The sequence below is a fragment of the Dendropsophus ebraccatus genome, chromosome 1, assembly GCF_027789765.1.
Source record: "Dendropsophus ebraccatus isolate aDenEbr1 chromosome 1, aDenEbr1.pat, whole genome shotgun sequence".
In the NCBI taxonomy this organism is placed as follows: Eukaryota; Metazoa; Chordata; class Amphibia; order Anura; family Hylidae; genus Dendropsophus; species Dendropsophus ebraccatus.
This window is the reverse complement of record NC_091454.1, coordinates 144,714,431-144,731,456: the sequence shown is the minus strand read 5'-3', so window position 1 is coordinate 144,731,456 and position 17,026 is coordinate 144,714,431. Positions and strand designations below refer to the sequence as shown.

Here is a 17,026-nt window from a genome sequence, read left to right as displayed (position 1 = left end):
TCAATTATAATATAACATGATACAACCTGACTATCATTGCCTTTATAAGGGCCACTGATGGAACTTGCCCCGATTACACAGCATTTTACAGTTTCTTGATACGCTCTTCCGTTCCAGAGATATGGGACTTTATAATATGTCTAACAATTTACTTAATAGGTGATGGGGTGATGGGCGCGATTATATAGTAAGGATATGTAAATGTTTTAAATTGTGGAGCGTGTATGCCTAATATATACCCCCCATCTGACTAGTAACTGAATTGTCAGAGAAAGTGTAAAGGCCCTATTACACAAAGCGATTATTGGCCCTAATCGGCCTTAAGGCCGATAATCACTTCATGTAATAGAAGATAACCAGTCCACATACATGATGTAGGTTGATTGAAGTCTTTTAACAGGCTGAAACAGCAGCAATCAGCCTAGGAACGATCTTCGGCCATCACTCTGTGTAATAGGACTGCCGCTATCTCCTATGGGCTCCCTGGACGATCTTTAGATCTCTCCCCCGCAGCTCCCCACGCCCCCTCTACTTACCCGCTCACTGTCGGCGCATGTAATAACAGTGAGGTGGTAAGAGAAGCAAGTGAGTGCTGACCTGACAGGTCGAAGTTCGCTTGCTCCAGCTGATTGCCCTGTGGAATAGGGGCTTTAGCCCACATATGTGTAATCAGGGCATCCTTATTTTTTAAATGGGAAATACCATTTTCAAAACCGCGACACAAGTTCTTCCTTCTAGATCTATGGGAGCGTTTCATGCACTTTTTGATGCAGACCAAACACTGTATCAAATGTGAAAATGTGCCAGAAGTCTCCATGGTTTTTAGGCATGGTTTCCATGTGGATTTTAAAGCTACATTTTTGTTACAACATGCAATCATAATAGCTTTAGGTCATTTTACTCAGAAATCAACTAGGTGGCCACCATCGCTGTGCTAAGGTTTTAGTGTAATGTAGTAGTCACGTGTGTGCGTGGGGGGGGGGGGGGGCTACACACTGCACTGACTCTTCTTGTATGGAAGGGTGTATTTTAGCTGGGTAGGATACTGTACTTTGTTACACTATTCATGATAATTTGGGCATTATGGTGGCTCAATAGATAGTACTGTTGCTTTGCATCCCTGGGATCAGGGGGTTATATTATACTATGACTGATATGAGTGATTACAATCTTTGTACAGGGCTGCAAAATGTGTCGGTGCAATATAACTGATAGTAAAAATATAAAATTATGACAATTGCAGTTTTAGAAACATTTATAAGGTCATATGAAACAACAGCATAAGTGATTATATGGCTGTTACCCAATTAAAATGAATTACGTAGAAACTCCTTCCAAGCGAAGACATATATTATGTGGGTATCCTATAAACTCAGTAATTCCTTGCAATTTACAATTCTTTTTGGCAAGTGAAAATTGTTGTTCGGTTCTTACCCGCAGCTGGAACATGCAGCTTAGAATCCAAACATGGCAGCTAACGTCTGGTGAGCCAGCAAATCTAGAGACACGAGTAGTCTAAATCCCTACTTGCAGTAGGAGCTTGTTTAGTCTTGGAGACCACAATATAAGATTAGATGCTAAGTGCTGCCGCTAGAGGTACTCATTCACAGTTTGGCAGATGATCTCTTTTATTCTTATAATTTTTATAATGATCATACAATTCACAGTGCTATTTGAGTACCCTTAGATATTAGATTGCAGGTCTAGTTTTCATTAGAGTATCAGAGAAAGTGGATATTTACACGGATGGATAGTTTTGTGGGATTTCTCAGTTTACACTTGGACATGAGAATATGTGTTTAGTTCTGTCTTCACACACCAGATTATTATTATTATTATTACTATACCAGTGTTACATTGTAGACACAGACAGTACCATGTGTTCTTCTCAGCCCGTCAGCAGCAGACAGAGGTCATATCATACAATCCAAGTGATATTTTTTCAGCCCCCTTCCTCTTTTGGCAGTTTGTAAGATGGGTGTAAATGTTCCCACAATTTTTTTCTATCAGGACACAGCTCCATGGCAACTTTCATCTGCAATTTCATACAAGAGCAAACTACAAATAAAATGCATGCACGTGACCTAATGCGATCCTGTAGGCATCCATTGCACATAAAGAACACTAGCCTTAGGGCAGCATAATGATGTCCTTAAGCCCGTATTACGTTTTTATATGGTAGCTAATCATTCCTCAGGACAGCCCACACAACATCAGCGAACAACTTATTACATGAACACTTATGTGAATGATTGGCGAACTACCAATGGTAACTTTTCAACAGGTTGAAAGACAAAAATTAACGATTTTTCATTCATCGTTTGATTGTTGGGTGTTATTACATGGACATATAATCGCTCATTTTCGATCGATTTAGTGAATTTTTAAACGATAATCATTTCGTGTAATAGGGCCTTTATTAAACAGCCTAATCCTTCTATGGCCGTGTAAAGGGACTCTAAGATAGGCACTAAATGAGTAGATCGGCACTCATTAAGGGACCCTTTTAAATGGCTGAATCATTATTTAGACAAGGCTACCTGGATTGTTCATCAGATTTTCACTTTCATCGTTATTGGCTGCACATCCCTTCTTTACATGCGACAATGTGTAGCCAACTAGCAATGATTTTTAAGCCTGCAAAGATGAAATCAGCCAACAAAATAAGTGTTTGCTTGTTTATCAGCTAATTTCAGCCCCATTTACATGAGCCAAATATTGAAATAAATCCAATGAACATCCATCTGGACAATAAACGCTACCTGTAAATGGCCCTTTAGAGTATAGATATCTGGAAACAGTAAAGGAGAACTCCAACCTCGATAAAGATATATCATAAAATGTATTACTTAGATTGAGAAGACCACATATTGTGTTTCCCTGAAAATAAGACGGTGCCTTGTTTTTTTTTTGGTGGAAAAAAAATATAAGCACTATGGGGGAACATGGGGGATCTACACCCTAGTGTAAAGTAGAATTGTCTCAGTTGCCCCTGGCAACCAATCAGATTCCACTTTTCATTTCTCACAGAGTCTTTGAAAAATGAAAGGTGGGATCTGATTGGTTGTTAGGGGCAACTAAGACAATTCTACTTTACGCCAGTTTGATAAATCTCCCCCTATGTCTTTTTTTCGGGGGATGTCTTATTTCTCTCCCCCCGGCCCCAAAGGGGAGAGAAATAAGACATCCTTTCCAGACCTTCCCGGAATACTCACCAAGAGCGCATCAGCAGCAGGTCAACGATGGATCAGGCATGCGGCATGACGTGCAGCGGTGTGCGGCCAACGTGCGGAGGACGTAGGGGGCCATGGACAAGGCTGCCTGTGTGCCAGTTTTGGAGGTCCATGAGGGAATTAGGTAAGACCTGGGTGGTGGTGGGGTGGCAACAGGTGGCCTTACTTTTGGGAGGCGCCTTACTTTGCCTAGAAATTTCCTTCATTTTTTTAGTTGCTTTTCAATGTTGCGTTGCTGATAAATTAAAAATGGAGGGATCCCACTAGATTTTATGGTCTTAAGAGTAGGTATGGTGATATTCTAGTATGTCCATATGATGACAATAATGATATTGACATCTGACTTTTTCCAGATCACCTTTGGTTAGAGTATATATGTATACTCTATGGGGGACATGTATCATCCGGCGTACGGATGATTTTCGGCGGAAAGTGGCGATTTGCGCATTATTTTATTGGCAAATGGCCGATTTGCGAATAAAATAATTGCAAATCGGCACTTTCCGCCGAGTACGCCGGGGGGCGGGGAGGGGGTGTGAAGGGGGCGGAATTTACCATCCGTTCCGCCAAAAGATACGCCGAAAACCTACTCCAGTCCTCAGCTGGCGTAAGTTTTTGGCTGTGCGCACCAGAGCGCACGGGATTTATGTAGAGACAGTCCGCCTCTACATAAATCTCCGTAGCGCCGGAGATGCTGGGACATTTATAAGTCCGGCGTAAAAAAACGCCGGACTTAATAAATGTCCCCCTATGTATATAAAGCTGCACTGTGATGGACCCTGTGTTTCATGACGTGAAAAATAAAACATGTTGTTCCCTTGAGTTTTCCCCTACGAAAAGGCCATTCTGTACCTCTGCTGCTACATATCTGTCAAGAATAATTTTCCACTCTCTTTAAAAGTCACCAAGGAGGCAGCAGAAATTGAAACTTACATTTTAATATTAAAATAGTGTTCTATCTGTGACATGTTTAATGGGGAACTTGAAGGAGGCTAATGAGTCTTACTGCGCCAGAAGACAACATACAAGTGCATAGTATTCCACCTCCTCCTGGCCTCTTGGGTCCAGATTGCAATTGCTGCAATATGAACTAACTGGGGTAATGTGCTGGCTAATAAGTAAATGATATATTGTTTATAAGTAATGAGTTGTGTTGAGAAATGAATTATGGGAGGTTTTTTTTTTTGTGATAATGACCGGGGGTTGGATGAAGTTACTCAGTACATGTGTTGTTAATGCTAAGGTTATATTCTTTGTAAACCAGCTTGGTGGGAGTGACTGAAGGGGACAATGAGTCTAAATTGTTTTAGTTTGGAATATTTGATTTGCCTTCATCAGTTCTATAAACTGTTTCATTAGGGATCTTTTATTATGACGTGAATCACGATAGCTTAAAATGGAGCTGCCATGCGCACTCACTGAAACCCCCGCCAGTTCCAAGCTGGCATAGATGAGAGCAACAATTTACAGAAAAAAAATCCCCATAAATGTGCGAAAATCACAGACAAAAGGGTAACAAGAGGAGGATGGCATGAGCAGGGAGGAAAAGGTTGAACCTAATGTGCCCTAAGGAGAATTTATGCCAGGCTCTCTTAGCACCTAACTGTGCCCTGATCTAGTGGTACCAAGTTAAAAGGTATTACAATTTTTTCCCAGGTTTGCAGTTTTAAATCATGGCACCCGTCCGGGAAACTACATCTGCCAGCTTGCGCTGCACCTCAGAGCCAACTGCCACTCACTACTGCCTCTTTGCTCACTACTGCCACTCTCTGCTTTTGCTTTGGCACTGTGATCACTGATACAGTATGTGTGGGTCAGTTACAGATGAGGTGTTACAGCTTGCATGGCCCACAGAAGAGACAAAGATCATGTGACCTCTGTCTCCGAAGGAAGGGGGAGGATTTTCAGCAGCTTCAGGGGCTGTGTCAGGATGTGATATAGACAAACGGCCAAATTCAAGTAAAGCCTATTACAAAGAAACCCTTTGCCTAAATAAATTCCCACCCAAAAAAAAAAAAAAAATCACACAAAAATGTAATGCTCAAATATAAAGGTCACCATACAATGGAATTACATTGTTTCTAATGCTGAAAAAAAGACATATTAAGCACTATACATTTAATCCAAAGGAAGGCAAAAAAAACCAAAAAACTGGTAAAAGCCAGTTTTCCTTTCTCCTTAGCATTGCCTGCTCTATGGGAACATAACGGTAGGTTAGTTTCCCTTTAAGACATTGTGTGCTTCTCATGCAATATACACTTTTAAACAAGCCTTGACTCCTCCATGACTGTAGTTAAAGCCAATATCAGACGCTATCGCACACATTTCATGCTCACAGAGGTTCAGAAAGGTGAATTTCTTTGTCAGTAGTCTCGGACAGAAAAGTTGTTCTGCAGGTTTTAGAATCAAAAATTGATCTTTTTTGAACCACCAACTATTTTATTATTCAAGGAACGAGAATCAATAATAACAAAAAAAAATCCAAAAATGTTACCGTTGCCTGAGTGTAACTGTCTCATACCTTCAATGGTAATACAATACCAATAGGAAAGAATGGCTAGTTATAAAGATAATGTTTGCTAAATGTCACTCAGACAGGATAAGCTGGATATGTTCTCTATTACAGTATATCCTTACTAAATAGGCTCATACGCCAATAACAGGAATGTGTATAGTAAGAGTATGTTAGAGGAAACAGGGAGCAGTTCGAACTTTGACATAGCTAAATAATATCAGATAGGTAGAGTGCCGATACCGAGCATCCCCACCCCTAAGCTGTTTGCCAGTGATGATGCCATCATAAACAGCGAAACAAAGCAGGAAGCAGATGACTCTTTACATGGTTTAGTGGCCACTTTAGGTTACTGAGGCTCAGTTATTTTTTTTCCATTAGAGCTGAGCTGTAACAATCAGGCATGGCCACTACACAAGCATTCCTTCCCCTGTATAATGCGGCTCTGTTAGAATGAATGGAGCCACACCATACAGTGGAGGGAATTCCCTCCCACTGGGGGCGGGCCGGCCTACCTCCAGTGCTTGAGCACCATCCGATTCCGGTGCATAGAACGGCGCCAAGCACGGGAACCGGGCCTCGGTCTGAAAAACAGACCGCGGCACCGGCTTCCCCGTGCCGTTGCCGTTCAATCAGTGGGTTCAGGTTAAAGAGTATATACCTGGTGGTACATCCTCTATAAGGGTCCATTTACACAGAAAGATTATCTGAACGATTATCTGCCAAAGATTTGAAGCCAAAGCCAAAAACAGACTATAAACAGAGATCAGGTCATAAAGGAAAGCCTGAGATTTCTCCTCCTTTCGAATCCATTCCTGGCTTTGGCTTCAAATCTTTGGCAGATAATCTGTCAGATAATCTTTCTGTGTAAATGGACCCTTATGGTGCGTTTACACAGACAGATTTATCTGACAGATCTTTGAAGCCCAAACCAGGAACAGACTATAAACAGGGATAAGGTCATAAAGTAAAGACTGGGATCTATCCTCTTTTCAAGTCCATTCCTGGCTTTGGCTTCCAAAATCTGTCAGACAAATCTGTCTGTGTAAACGCACCATTAGGGCCCTTTTACACAGAAAGATTATCTCACAGATCATCTGCCAAAGATTTGAAGCCAAAACCAGAAACAGACTATAAACAGAGAACAGGTCATAAAGGAAAGCCTGAGATTTCTTCGCTTTTCACATCCATTCCTGGCTTTGGCTTCAAATCTTTGGCAGATAATCTGTCAAATAATCTTTCTGTGTAAATGGACCGATGCGTTTACACAGACAGATTCATCTGACAGATTTTGGAAGCCAAAGCCAGGAATGGATTTGTAAAGAGGATAGATCCCAGTCTTTCCTTTATGACCTGATCCCTGTTTATAGTCTGTTCCTGGTTTGGGCTTCAAAGTTCTGTCACATAAATCTGTCTGTGTAAATGCACTATTATGCTGCGTTTACACGTAACGATTATCGTGCAAATTTGCGCGATAACGATCTAATTCGAACGATAATCGTACGTGTAAACGCAGTGAACGATCAAACGACGAGCGAGAAATTGTTCATTTTGATCTTTGAACATGTTCTCAAATCGTTGATCGCTCGCAAACAATTCGCAGATCGTTCCGTGTGAACAGTCGTTCGGCGATTTAACCAATGTGTGAGATAGGCTTAAGCGATCGAGCGAATTTTCCGTGCGATATATCGTACCGTCTAAACGCTGATCGTTATGAAAAAAAATCGTTACTCGGACATCGTTAATCGTACGATCGGGCCAATTATCGTTTTCGCGTAAACGCAGCATTACACTGTTTAATCAAGTTCTACCCTCTTAATTTTAAACCACAAGCAACAGCAGTTGGCCCCCTGTGAGTGTGATCAAAGAAGAATGGGTCCTTATTGTGCAGTGCCGCCTCTTTTACTATATATACTATATATATATATATATATATATATATATATATATATTAGAGATGAGCGAACTGGGTTCGGGTTCGAGTCGATCTGAACCCGAGCGTTCGGTATTTGATTAGCGGTGGCTGCTGAACTTGGATAAAGCTCTAAGGTTGTCTGGAAAACATGGATACAGCCAATGACTATATCCATGTTTTCCACATAGCCTTAGGGCTTTATCCAACTTCAGCAGTCACCGCTAACCGAATGCCGAAAGTTCTGGTTCGGATGGACTCGAGCATGCTCGAGGTTCGCTCATCTCTATTTTATATATATATATATATATATATATATATATATATATATATACTTTTACTAAAGAAAGAACTTTTTTGATATTTAAAAAGACACTGTATTCAATTGCGATTCAGGATATAAAGTAAAAATATTTAAAAAAAAAAAAAAAAAAAAAGGGGGGGGTTTCCCTGCCTGTGCTCTGGTCTATTTCAACCCTGTCTTAGGGCAGATTTATTAATGTATTTACCCAAGATGCATTAAAAATATTATAAAAGTGCATTGCTTTGCCCTAATTTACTAGCATGCCAGCATGCAGGTCATACTTGTAGTGTAAATTGTAATAATTATGGCATTGCAGGAGGCTACACCTTTTATTATGCCCACTTTATGCCAGACGTTGTCCACCCTGCATGGCATAAAGTGAAATAATTTACCAAATTATTATGACGGTTTAATTTCAAAAAGTTCAGGCCAAGTGGCAAAAAACAGAGTTTGAATACAGTGGGGAAAATATATCAATTGCGTCCGGAAATGCACCATTTTATGACATGATAAAATTGTACCAACCGATAACCCTGGCATCCTTATGCTACCGAGAAGTGCCATGCCGCCATTTCTAGACACCTTTTAAAAATTGTGTAAAAGGTGCAGACCTATCTAAAACATTTGATTAATTTGGTGCACGCCATGTTCTCCACTTGTTTTGGCAGAATTCCTCTCAGAATTTCTGCGCATTTTTATGTGGGGGTACTAACCCTCTACTGGATACAGGAGCAGAGGGTTGTTAAAGGGGAACTATTAGCAGGTTAGACAAATATTTATAAATTTGCATGGGGTGCCGAGGAGGAAGGTATATCTCTTACCTTCCTCCTTGGCATCATTTGTGTGCTTTTAGCAGTTTACTTCTTGGTCTGGAGCATTGTTAGGAGCACCGCCCCACCCCCATAACGCTGAGGCAGTGCTCCTAACGGTGCTCTGGACCAAGGAGTAAACTGCTAACAGCACAGGAATGGTGCCAAGGAGGAAGGTAAGAGACATACCTTCCTTCTCTGCATCCCATGCACAATAGGGGCTTTCAGAGGATAAGATCTGTCTAACCTTCTGATAATTCCCCTATAAACTTTTACACACAAACTCACCTTCAACAGCATATTATATTTGCAGTAGCAAAGTGCCAGAGGGAAACTGACGTTTGAACTCATCCCATCCCTTAGAATTTGACAGTTCAAACTATTCGACACTTGAATATGGATGACGGATTGCCAGACATGAAGGACAGAAGAACACATCTTGCAGTGTTCTCTCATCAACAACTGATAGTGAATGAAGAAAAGGATAGGACGCCTGATGACAACTGATGCATTTTTGTGGCATCCTGATTGATTCTAATGGAGCTGTGTCACAGAGGGGAAGGAATATGGTCACACTGGGGGTGGTGGGCCTGCCCCCCAGTGCTGCCAGCTGGGCCAGTGCATGGGAAGCGGGCAGTGTTTCAAAATAGGACCACACCACTGGGTTCCCTGCACCGGCGGTGATCGGCTATTGTAAAAACAAAAAAGCTTTAAAGCGTAACTGTCATTTTTTTTTTTATTGCAGAAATCAGTAGTATAAGCTATTTTAAGAAACTCTGTAATAGGTTTTATCAGCCAAAAAAGCCTCCTTCTGTACTCAAGAAGCAATCTCCCAGCCTCCCCCCCGACTTCTTATCTGTGCATTATCAGGCAAACACATCTTCATTACAGAGAAGCCAGTGAAGACAGGCTCTGCTCTCTCCATTGTAAGCCTATGAAGGGGGGAGGGGCTGAGGGAGATGAGGGAGCAGGAAGAGGTGACATGAAGGTCAGCTGTTTGTAGACTCTCTGGGCACCTAAAACGCTAAATTCAGGTGTCAGAAAGGTCAGTGCTTATCTATGAACTTACTGAGAGAAGATTGCAGGGTGTTGTGCTGTGCAGGACTGCTCCATGCTCAGTCACTCCTAACAGCCCCTCCCTTCTCCATAGCCACATAATGGAGACAGAAATCCTGCTGCTTTTGATGTGAGGGGGGAGGCTGGGAGATTGCTTTTTCAGTACAGAAGGAAACTCTTTTAGTACATAAAACCTATTACAGAGTTTCTTAAAATCGCTTTTACTGTTGATATTTAATGTTTTCAGAAAAATGGCCCTGAAATGACAGTTACGCTTTAAGTATATTGTCATGTCTTGTCCCCCCTGTTGTTCTAATAATTAGACTTGTGAAGTGACAGTTTAACCTTTGGTCATTGACTATGGCTATACACTTATCTGTCACTGATGTGTTATCTCTATTATACCTTATTTAGCTGATAACATTTAAGGCAGTTCATGACTAAAGCCCCTATTACACGGGGCAATGCAGAGGACCAAACAAATGCTGTCAGTGCTCACTAGCTCCTCCTTTCCCCGCTCTCTGCCAGCACTATTACGAGCGTCGACAGCGAGCAGGTAAGAGCCGGGTAGACACCAGGGAGGTGCGGGGGGGGTGGCGCCTCTGCCCGGGTGATCGCTAGATCATTCGGGCAGCCCATAGAAGATAGCAGCAGTCTGCTGCCGCCACTCTTATTTCACGGATCAACAGCAGCAGATCGTTGCTATCTTAGTCGTTTGTCTTTCAACATCGTTCGTGTCAGCTGATCATTGTCTTCTATTACACAAGATGGTTATCGGACGTAACGTCCAAATATGGACCTTCTGAAAAAATAACTGGTATAACTTGTAATTGTGGAGCCTGCCTGAGTAACATTGGCATTGACATTCCTCTGTGCTATATTATGTACATTGCATACAGCCCCCAATAAAGATGTGCTTGACATTTCAGCTCATGAGGGCATTATGGAAAATGTCTTGAATTTCAGACAAAAAATGTGGACTTTGTGTGGCTTTATTTTTCCTGCTTGTAAAGATTGTAGAAATTATTAAAGTGCAATGTTCTCTGCTGGAAAGGTCACTGTTAATTAGAAGATCCAGTGGAAATTGTATGGTTGGTTAATTTCATGGAGCAAATATTGATAATGTAGTTACACCAAAGCATCTGTAGTTCACTCATGCTAAGATTGTAATAAACAGGTAGTGTTGCCTGGCAGACTTTAGTGGGGGTCAGTGGGGGCCGTTATAAAGCTATTTAGATGGAAGCATGTAAAATTATTTGGAATAAACAGAGATTTAATGCCGTTTATTGAGGTAAAGGAAGGCTATAAAGTGCTGAGGAATTGCTGCTGTCCGGATAAACATCATTACTTTTATTACCAGGTTAGTGGATTTCTTGCAGAATTTATGGCTTTCAGTTCATTCTTCTCATTTCAGGTTTTGGGTTTTGACATCTACTACTCATTTTCTAATTGGGGATCAGTTAAGCTTAGGTATTAAATCTGTTGTCACATCATCAATAGGGTATGTTATTGACATCATCAATCAGGGATATTAGTATTGGTTATTGACCCAGACATTTCATCCAATTTTATTTGAAACCATGGGAACAAATTGTCACCTATCACAGCTTTGCCCTCCTCGGGTTCAACACAGTAAGAAGTATAATAAGGTGAATCTGATGAATAATCTGATTAACTTCTAGGACCATATTAAAAATATTATTGGAAATTTAAGTTACTGGGTTACTTTGACCACCAAAACTGTGTATTGGACATTAACACATCACAGCTATTTTAAAAAATGTATCAAAAGTCTATACCCAACCATATCCAATGGATCAATGCTAATACAAATTTTTAATACCTGATTATTTGCAGATACTGATACTTTCTAGCTGTAAAGCTCACTATAGCCCTTAAATCCGTATTGGTAAATCTTGGGTATGCTGGGATTTGCCAAAAATCCATTATACTCTGTCTTTCCTATAAAGTGTATTTTAGAATCCGACTTTCAGATGGACAAATTGTGGTTCCAGTTAAATTTAATAAAATCTTCCCCCCTTGGTTGTAAAGACTACTATAATTTTATTATTAGAGATGGTATTCCTGCTTATATAACCAGCATGTTCCATACTTAAAGGGAATGTGTCGTCAGAAAATGACCTACTGTTTAATTAAGTTTTTATCTTAACCCCTTAAAGGGGTAGTTCACCCAAAAAAAATTTCTTTCAAATCAACTGCTGCCATGAAGTGCCAGAGATTTGTAATTTACTTCTATTAAAAAATCTCAAGCCTTCCAGTACTTATCAGCTGCTGTATGCCCAACAGGAAGTTGTATTATTTCTAGTCTGGAGAGCAGGAGAGGTTTTCTATGGGGATTTGCTACTGCTCTGGACAGTTCCTGACATGGACAAAGGAGGCAACAGAGAGCACTTTGTCAGACAGGAAAGAAAACACCACTTCCTGCTGGACACACAGCAGCTGATAAGTACTGGAAGACTTAAGATTTTTTAATAGAAGTAAATTACAAATCTCTGGCACTTCATGGCACCAGTTGATTTGAAAGAAAAAATTTTTTGGTGGACTACCCCTTTAAGGTCAAAGCCAATTTTCGTTTTTGCACTTTTGCTTTTTCCACTTTGTTTAAAAGGCCATAACGCTTGCATTTTTTCACCTAGAGACGTATATGAGCGCTTATTTTTTGCAAAACCAATTGTACTTTGCAATGACAGGCATTATTTTTCCATGACATATGCTGCGAAACCGGAAAAAAATCATTTGCGCTGTCAAATTGAAAAAAAAGGAATTTGTTTTGATTTCGGGGAGTTTTGCATTTTGCCCTATTGTAAAACTGACTGGTTATGCATGTTCCTCAAGTCGTTACAATTACAATGATATGTAATATGTATAACTTTTATATTATCTGATGGCTTGTAAAAAATTCAAACCATTGTTAATAGATATATGTTCCTTAAAATCGCTTTATTCCCAAGCTTACAGCGTTTTTATCCTTTGGTCTATGAGTCTGTGTGAGGTGTCATTTTTTGCGCCATGATTTGATCTTTCTATCGGTACCTTGATTGCGCATATACGACTTTTTGATCACTTTTTATTACATTTTTTCTGGATTTGATGCGACCAAAAATGCGCAATTTTGCACTTTGGAATTTTTTTGCGCTTACGCCGTTTACCGTGCGAGGTCAGGAATGTGATTAATGAATAGTTTGTTTGTTTATTTGTTTATTTATTTATTTATATTTCTAAAATAGGAAAAGGGGGGTGATTTGGACTTTTATTAGGGGAGGGGATTTTTTTATTAATAAAAACACTTTTTTACTTTTTTTTTTACGTAAACTAGAAGTCCCCCTGGGGTACTTGTATATACACAGCACTGATCTCTCATAGAGATCAATGCTGTGTATATACACAGCAAAGATCGATTAGATCGGTCATAGATTGCTATGGCCTGCTGCAGACCATAGCAATCTATTGCCGAGCCGGGATCAGCGTCATTCCGACGCTGAGGCCCGGCACAGGCAGAAGAGCGGATCTCCCCCCCGCGATCGCATGAGGGGGGGGGAGATCTGTCCCACTAGACATCAGGGATGCACGGAGGAAAGCCTCTAAGTGCAGCTTTCAGGTTTGACAGCTGCACTTAGAGGCTTAATTAGCCGGCGCGGCAACGGGATCCGTGCCGGCTAATAGAGGCACTGCCCGGCTGCACATGTCAGCCGGGATCAGCGCCGTTCAGAGCGGGGTCCGCTCTAAACACCCCCCGCGGCACCATGACGTATCAGATACGTCATGGGTCACTAAGGGGTTAAACATATTTCTAAAGAAGTTTTGGTGTTGTTTTTTTTTCTAATTTTCCATTTGCTGTCTTTTTTTTTTATATAATTCTGAAATCTTAAAGTTTTCATTCTAACCATCAAGTCTGATACTAAAGGTTTGCAAACACATTAACGTCCATACCTGCCGCCTAAAAGGGGTATTCCACTAAAGAGCTAAAAAAAGAAATGTTCCTAAACCTTGCTGGTCTTACTCACCAAGTCCCTTTGAGTAATTTTAAGACATGTTCCATCTTTCTAGCTCAAGTTTTTCTAAAAGCCAATCTATATCCAAGATGGTGCCGGCCAGAAAACTTCCTTTCCCAGCATGCATTGCACCTCAGAGCCAACTGCCAAGTACCTGCCCATTGCTGGCTCAATCTGCTTCTGTTTTACACTGTAAACAAAATACTTCATCTGTCTATCTGTTATGCACAGGCACTCTTATGGTATGGCAGTGAAGGGTATTGAGGGGGGTGCCTCTGGCCTGGTCCCTTAAGTGTATCTCCTCTATAACACACCTCAAGAAGTTAAACAGGCTCCATTGTAGTAAAGTTTAACATGATTTATTCAGGTATATACAGTAAACAGAAATAAACATCAGTGGGGACAATGATGAAATGCTTCCTAGCACCCACACAGTCTTGCTGCTTCTCACAGGGTGCTAAGTTACATGTACCTGAGTCTCACCAGTCCCATCCTGTAATCCATATGATTCCCACTGGGCTGAATTTTTCCCGCTTATGGCAAATCCAGCTACTATGCTGTTATCTCTAGCTGCTGTTTTCACATAAATCTGGCTTTCTCTGTCACTGTTTCTACCTCACAACACAGATATGTGCTTTATTTTACCTCACAGAACACTTACTGGACTCCCTTCCTGATTGCTGTTAACTCTCTCACTGCTGGCCAACTAGCAATGTTGTGTGCTGGCATTTCTGGCATTCTCTAACTGCCAAACAGAGGGGATTAATTAACCCTTGACAGTGACAGACACACCCTGGGCCACATATTCATCTACTGTACATAGATAGATTAGAAAGAGAGAGATATGAAAAACCTGTTACACTTCAGCTATACTGCTCTAGGGGCTGTCACTGTTCTGTTGTTTCCCTGCCCCTTGGCCAGGTGCTCACTGATTGGTGTGATGTCAGTGGTGGGTGGGGCTAGAGATGAGGTGTTACAGCTTGCCTGGCAACAGAAGAGACCAAGTTCAAGTGACTTTGGTCTCAGAAGGCAGGGTGAGGACAGAGGAGTGGAGACCATGTGGACCAGGCTGGGAGGATTTTTAGCAGCTTAAGGGTGTAAGTCAGGATGTGCCGCAGACAAACAGTCCAGTTTATGTAATAGAAACCTTTTTTTAAAAAAAAAAAAGCTTAGATTATGGGTAGGGATTGAAAAGAGTGGAGTGAATTAAGTGGAGTACCTCTTTAACCTCTTAGGGACATATGACGTACCCGCAGTGGCGGTCTTTGGCACCAAGCACCCCAAGCGATCGCTTGGGGCCCCCAACATCCAGGGGGCCCCCCACGCCCCGCTCTTGTGCTCAAGTCCGCTGGAAAGGGCCGCTGCCCCGCTCGCTGCTGCCATCTGAACTGTAACTATGAGCACTCATAATGAGCGCTCATAGTTACATGCAGCAGCACTGATAGGGCGGAAGACATTGGCTCCTTTCCTGTCAGTCACTCTTGTGGCCACAGGAAGGGTTTTCCCTGCGGACACAAGTGGCAGCTTTGTCCTTGTGGTGTCGGCGCTCCAGTGACATCACTGGAGCATCGGCGCCAGGACAAGGGAAGTGCGGCCTATTGTGATCGCAGGGAAAACCCTTCCTGCTGCCACAAGAGTGAAGAGAAGAGGAGACGCCCGGACCCAGGTGAATATAAGTGTTTGTTTTATTGTGTTATATACTATATGGGAGGGGGAGCACACAGGGGCCTGTGTAACTGGGGGAGCGCACAGCGGGGGTCTATATAAATGGGGGGAGCACACAGGGAGGATATATAACAGGGGGAGCACACAGGGGGGCTACAGACTACTGGAGCTTCACAATGGGGTCTATAAACTACTGGGGGCAGCACACAGGGGGTCTATATACTACTTGGGGCAGCAGAATGGGGTCTATATACAACTTGGAGAGCACACAGGAGGTCTATATCCAAGTGGGAGAGCACACAGGGGGGCTATATACTACTGGGGGAGCACACAGGGGTCTATATACTACTGGTGGGGTACACAGAGGGTCTTTATACTACTGGGGGAACATACAGGGGGTCTATATACTACTTGTGAGGCACACAGGTGGTCTATATATAACTGGGGGAGCACACAGGGGTCTGTATACAACTGGGGCAGCACACAAGGGGTCTATATAATACTGGTGGGGCACACAGGGGGTCTATATACTACTGGGGAACCACACAGGGGGTTTATATACTACTGGAGGAGCACACAGGGGTCTGTATCGAAGTGGGGGAGCCCACAGGAGGTCTATATCCAAGTGGGGGAGCACACAGGGGGGCTAAATACCCCTGAGGGAGCACACAGGGGGCCTATATACAACTGGGGCAGCACACAGGGGGTCTATATACAACTGGGGCAGCACACAGGAGGTCTATATACTTCTGGGGGAGCACACGGGGGGCTATATATAACTGGGGGAACACACAGGGGTCTATATACTACTGGGGGAAGCAAACAAGGGGCATATACTACTGGGGGAAGGACACAAGGAGTATATATTACTGTCAGTAGCGCACAAGGGGTATATACTACTGGGGGAAACACACAGCGGTCTATTGTTTTGGAACGCGTGTCGAGGGGGGGGGGGCCCAGACATAACTTCGCTTGGGGCCCCAGAAATGCCAAGACCGCCCCTGCGTACCCGTACATGATATGTCCCCAGGAGGTGTTCAGAGCAGAGCCGCGCGGTGACTCCGCTCTGAACCGCCGCGATCCCATGTGCCATGTGTAGCCTGGGACCATAGCTATTAGCGGGCACGGTGTGATCGCCGTGCCCGCTAATCAGGTAATCGGAGGCAGCTGTCAAAGTTGACAGCTGCCTCTGATTACTGGAGGCAGCCGTTCCCTGGTGTCTAGTGGGGGAGATTGTCCCGGAGGAGTGATCTCCGTGCCTGGTGCTGGCGCCGCCCCCAGCTCGGCACTCGTTTGTTTTCGGCTGCAGCAGCCGAAAGCAAACGAGTGCCGATCTCATTGATCTTTGCTGTATAAGTATACAGCAAAGATCTCAATGAGAGATCAAAGTGTATATACTAGAAGTCCCCCAGGGGGGCTTCTAGTATAAGTGTAAAAAAAAAAGTATTGTTATTAGTAAAAAGCCCCCTCCCCTAATAAAAGTCTGAATCACCCCCCTTTTCCCATGTTTTAAATAAAAGTA

The 17,026-nt window shown here is 42.5% G+C and overlaps 1 protein-coding gene across 3 annotated transcripts in view; it reads left to right on the top strand.

Annotated features, from left to right (window-relative positions):
* LINGO1 (leucine rich repeat and Ig domain containing 1) overlaps nt 1-17,026 on the top strand; it is a 312,997-nt gene that overhangs the window by 253,555 nt on the left and 42,416 nt on the right. Inside the window, exon 1 of one of the 3 annotated variants that reach the window (XM_069956415.1) lies at nt 3,243-3,357. The exons of the other annotated variants lie outside the window; for them this stretch is intronic. The gene's annotated coding sequence lies outside the window, so the exon portion shown is untranslated. Of the gene's footprint in view, nt 1-3,242; nt 3,358-17,026 lie in introns of those variants that run through there. 3 annotated transcript variants of the gene reach the window in all.